At 41.9% G+C, this 5,858-nt stretch overlaps 1 pseudogene; it reads right to left on the bottom strand.

Annotated features, from left to right (window-relative positions):
- Positions 1-2,118: 2,118 nt before the first annotated feature.
- LOC108312589 lies at positions 2,119-3,308 on the bottom strand (annotated as a pseudogene).
- Between the last annotated feature and the right edge of the window lie 2,550 nt (positions 3,309-5,858).

The following is a 5,858-nucleotide window of genomic DNA, read 5'->3' as shown; positions in this document are numbered from 1 at the left end:
GGTTGCAGTGAGCTGAGATCTGGCCATTGCACTCCAGCCTGGGCGACAGAGTGAGACTCTATCTAAAAAAAAAAAAAAAAAAAGGGAAAAAAGTATCTAGCTCTTGATTTCTCGGATATTGAAGAAGAGGTAGTCATTTCTTTTATCAAATATAAGAAAAATTATTCACCATTTTGAAGCTCATCCTAGACTATAAAAATTATCACTAGAGAGCAATTACTTTTGTCATTATCTGACCTTATCAGTATATATCCTCCTTGTCATAGCATGCATCTCTCAAAAAGCCTCGACTCCTTTCCATCACATCTGTTATTATCATGAATCTTCTAGTTCACTTCCAGATGCATCTTTTTGTATTTTCTAAAGCATTTGATATTATCTTCCTTTCTGACCCTCTTATCCATATTTCTAAGAACAGGCACATTGTTGAGATGCACCTTTTGGTTAATAGATATATTCTTAAGGAGCTTTTGATTGCTTAAGCTTATCTTTCAGGAATAATCATCACTTTAACTTTCCCTTAGATAATATATTTTGAATTGTTAGAATAATTTTATTGCCTTTCTCTGAGATCTAGTCTGTTTCTCCTCATTATTTAAAAATGCTAAAACATATCTCACTTTCTCTCTAACACTGATTTAATATCTAACAAGGCAGAAGCAACATTCATTCTCCTGGTCTTATATATAAATTTCAGTATTAGCTTTCTCATGATAACAATCTTTTATTACTATTCTAGAGACTACACTACTGACAGTGTGGACCAACCACCAGCCTGATCACAAAGTATAACATTATAAAGTTAGTAGGGTAAAACATCTGTGAGGGAAAATCCAGTTCAGAACCAGAGAATTTGGTTGCCATCCCTGTTTAATGAAGGGAATAGGTTTTGTAATCTATCATTTTAGAAATTATACAACTGGCAAATACAGTTTAATTCATAGCAGTAACATCTCATGACCACTGACTGCTGAAAGTTCTGAAAAGAGTTTTTGTTGTGTTAAAACGCGCATTTGAGGGAGATTCACTCCCCTGTCTTATGAGAAAAAACAGACTTCACTAGGTGACCTAAATGAAACTTAGTGGAGAAAAGTTGCCATGTTTGGACAGAGATAAATGATAGTCACACTGTATGGTTTCAACATATTAGTACATTCCAGAATGTAAAAGGATTAATTTAAACTTTGCAATTTACATCAATATTTTGAATACGCGAATTTTTTTTTATGGGAGAATGTATTACATTCTGCTGAAATGAGAGCAAAGTAAAGAGAAAGGGCAAGAAAGCAACATTGCTGATCTCTCTAGTATGACAGATTTGGAGGGAGCGTGGCAATATATGTAAAGGAAAAAATGTAACTGAGTTCATTATATATATTTTTTGAGATGGAGTCTTGCTCTATCTCCCAGGCTGGAATGCAATGGTGCAATCTCAGCTCACTGCAACCTGTGCCTCCCAGGTTCAAGTGATTATCTTGCCTCAGCCTCCTGAGTAGTTGGGATTACAGGTGCCTGCCACTGCGCCTAGCTAATTTTTGTATTTTTTAGTAGAGATGGGGTTTTGCCATGTTGGTCAGGCTGGTCTTAAACTCCTGACCTCAGGTAATCCACCCACCTCGGCCTCCCAAAGTGCTGGGATTACAGGTGTGAGCCACCATGGCGGGCCATCATACTTAAAAATAAAATATATTAGAGAACTGTGATATGAAATTACTCTGTTAACGTAAAAAATAAAGCAAGTGTAATTCTTTTAGAATATAAACTTTGATCTGAAAAGAAGAAATAAGAATAGAATATAAAATTTGATCATTCTCTGCTGAGCAGTTCCCAAATTAAGTACAAGGAATATTTATTCTTTTTCTGCAATATACTGTATGTGATAAGGAGTACCTGGCTCTAATGATAAATACGTAGAATATAGTGGTAATGGCTTTCACCTTTTTATAGCATGACTTACTTCACGCCATTCTTGTAGCTGTCCACTCTTAGAACCTTTGCTGCCTTCTCTCATGTAAAGTTAACAGTAATTAAACTCAAATTAAAAAAATAAAAAACAAGAAACTTTGTTGCCTAATATTGAGGATGCGGCTTTAATTTCTTCCATTTGGCAGTGTATGTCTATAATGGAGCATGAAATTGTGTGTGCATTGCTATTGCCTGCTGAAGTTTCTCTTCCCTGGCTCTTCTGCAATGGCAAATTGTTCTCTTTTCCGTGAAGCTACTGAGAAAACCGCCTATTTCCATTTTTCCCTCCAAGAAATCTTCCTCAGTATTATCAGGTTCTCCCTTAGCTTCGTGTGCAGCTTTCAGTCTTGCCTGTAGGGCACCGGCGCTACAGCTCTCACTAAGTTCATGCTGCTTTTGCTGCTTCCTTCTGAAAGTAGACTCCTTTGTGTCAGTGATTCATGCTTATCTAAAACAGTTCGTCTTTTCGCTTCCAAGCTGGGCTCCAAAAGGAGATTTTTTTTCTTGCTGGTTTCTCGGTACTTTCTACTAACTCATCTTTGTCAGTAATCATTTGTTTTAGTTGAGGCAAAGTCAGAAACTGTTCTAGTAATACCTCCTCTTGTTCATTCATATCTGTGGGTTGTGACACACTTAGTTCTGAGAGTTCTGGAAATGCATCAGGGACATCTGGCATCTTGTAACCAAAACCATTTTGGCTTGTTGGTATTGAAGCATGCGTTGTGGGAACAGGTAATGGCAGATCTGAAAGGATGCCAGGTGAAGGAGGGGAGGGCTTGGCTGTGGTATGACTTGTTGTTGAAGAAGAAACAGTGTTAGCAACAGATAAAGAAGAGATACTCATGTTGGCTTCTTGTGGGGGATATGGAGGAAGAAATGGAAAACGAGAAGCGTAAGAAGGCATCCCACTTGGGTTACTGTAGAGGTAAGGAAATGCTGTTGAAGTAGGAGCTAAAACTGGAGGATTCTTCCAAAACTCATCCAACAGACTAAATAAGTTTTCCAAGATCTGAGTGCATTGTAAAATTGCTCACTAATGGAGAGGTAGCATACACTCCTTGTTTATGCATTAAGTGATGTCGTATTGGTGGATAAACACTGATCACTGGTTTTTCCTGAGGAAATTGTGGAGGGAGCAATATATGAATGTTAATTGTCAGACTGTTTATGCTGAATGGCAATCTGTATTCCACATCTTTCTGTATTTCAACTATACTGGAGTGTGAGTTCCAGAGGGACTCGATCGGGCGCTGCTTCTGCTTCTGGTGGCTGGCGAGGCCACCGGGGGACCCAGCTGCGTAGGAGGAGGCGCTCTTGGTGGTCAGGGGAAAGAATCAGCTCATCCTTCTCGGTCCCTGGGACCCAGGCCCTGGAAGGCTCTGGCCTGCCTCTCCCAGCGGCTAGACCCAGCGGTTCTCCAGCAACAGAGGAGCGGGCTGGGACATCCATGGCCTGAGCACTGGGGACCTCCTCTTCTCTAAGCCAGCCCTGCTTGTGCTCCCGGCTTCCCGGGGTTCTGAGGGACATGCTATGAATGGAGGGCAGCCGGAAAGGGGAACTTGCCTCTCAGAACAGGCAGTCCCACCTTCACGGCCCAGACGCCCAAGCCCAGCCAGACAGTCAGGCAGCCTGACCGCCCAGTGCTCCACCACCCGCGTCACTGTCTCTAAAAGGACTCTTTTTTTTTCCCCCAACTACAGACAATGGGTACTTCTGAATAAAAGGACTCTTTTTTTAAAAAAGCATGGGTACAATGTTATTATCACACCTTTAGAAAACCTAACAGTAATCAATAATTATCATCAAATATCCTGGTAATATAAAGCAAATAATATTCATTGACACCCCCACCCCCGAAAAAAAGCCAACCACTCATTGCTAAGTGAGAAAAGGAAAACAGAATAGACTCTGACCCCATTTTGGCAATATAAACATCCTGAGGTAACAGTGATTTGGGGTTAGAAAGATTATGGATGCTTTATTATTTCTTAAGTTCTCTGTATTACTTTTTTTTTTTTTGAGACAGAGTCTTATTCTGTCACCCAGGTTGGATTGGAGCACCATGGTGTAGTCACAGCTCACTGCAGACTCAACCTCCCGGGCTCAAGCAATCCTCTCACATCAGCCTCCCAAGTAGCTGGGACTTCAGGGGCACACCATCACATCCAGCTAATTTTTTTATTATTCGTAAAAATGAGGCCTCCCTATGTTGCCCAGGCTAGTCTCCAACTCCTGGGCCCAAGCAATTCTCCCACCACAGCCTCACAAAGTGCTAGGATTACAGGAGTGAGCCACCAGGCCCAGCCCATATTACTTTTTGAATTAAAAAATAATACAAAAGGAAGAATAGGATGGTAGACTTCTTTTTCAAAGTCAAAATCCTCTAATTTAGGATTTTAGCATTAAGGATTTATCCTGTCCCATCTTGAAATGAAGAAGACACAGCCCCCCAGAGAAGTTAAGGGTCTTGGCCGTAATCTCTGAGTAGGCGGAAGGCTGTGAAGGAGAGAGGGGTATCCTGCTGGATTCCCAGACTCTTGAAGGAAACAGAGACAGAGGTCCTGGGACACTTCTCAAGCTCTGGTCCCTGTTGTCCCACTACCTTCACCCTCTTACCTTCCCATCTTTATCAAGCCTCACACGTTTGGGGCACTTTGCTGCTGGAGTTGACAGACCAAACGAAACAGCGGGGAGGCAGATAACCAGAGCCCTTTCTTGCCACACCTAGTCCTGTTGGCTTGTCAGGTCTGGAGGAGAAGGCATCTTGTTTCCCCAACACATTCCAGAGTCATGTCCCCCTGGCTGCCTGGCCTCCAGGCCGGGTCCCACCAGCCCCCAAGACTTTCATGGTTGAGACAAAAAAGGAATGAAAGACTTAACATTGTTTCACTCCTCTCTCCAAAGTCCCAGTTTTGCTGTGTGCCCTTGGGCAAATCCCTCTCCTCTCTGAGCCTGTGTTTCTGCACCTTGACAGAGAGGTGGCTGGGATAGACAATTTCTGAGCCATTCACCCTCCTTCTCCACTCAATTCTGATTTCATTCAGAGTTTCTAAATCTACCAGATAAAGGAAACAGATCTACCACACTTCTAAATGTCAGCTCAGAATCTCATGGCTCATGCCTGTAATCCCAGCACTTTGGAAGGCCGAGGTGAGTGGATCACCTGAGGTCAGGAGTTCAAGACCAGCCTGGCCAACATAGTGAAACCCTGTCTCTGCTGAAAAAACAAAAAATAGCCAGATGTGGTGTCAGGTGCCTGTAATCCCAGCTACTTGGGAGGCTGAGGCAGGAGAATGACTTGAACCTGGGAGGCAGTGGTTGCAGTGAGCTGAGATCTGGCCATTGCACTCCAGCCTTGGCGACAAAGTGAGACTCAGTCTCAAAAAAAAAAAAAAAGAATCTCATGGCTGCCACTAGCCACGGTGTGAAGGCCAGTCACAACTTTTCTGATGGAGAGGACATGAGGTAGACATTTTACCTCAAGAGTCAGTATACCCCCCACCCCCCACACACACCTGAAATAAAAGTTTCATTAAATAATGTACCCTTTCTTCATAAGATGCACTCTGATAATTTTTATTTACGTTTTTTAGTTTCTGCTTACAATCCGTTAAGATGTTTTCACAGTCCACAAAACAGCCATCACTTGCACTTCGAAAACACTGATTTGTGTAGCTACGCCCCAATTTTTTAGCAAGGTAATACCAGCTGATATAAATACAAGTATGTATATACATAATATGTGTGTGTGTGTGCATGTGTATGTGTAAATTATTTTTTCCCAAACAGATTCCATATTAACTATCTTGGCTTCTCAAACTTGAATATGCATATGAGTCCCTTGGAATGTTTTTAAAATGCAGATTCTGATTCAGTAGGTCTGAGATGGGGCC

The sequence above is a fragment of the Cebus imitator genome, unplaced genomic scaffold, assembly GCF_001604975.1.
Source record: "Cebus imitator isolate Cc_AM_T3 unplaced genomic scaffold, Cebus_imitator-1.0 Scaffold126, whole genome shotgun sequence".
NCBI classification, from domain to species: domain Eukaryota; kingdom Metazoa; phylum Chordata; class Mammalia; order Primates; family Cebidae; genus Cebus; species Cebus imitator.
This window is presented reverse-complemented; position numbering and strand designations above follow the sequence as displayed.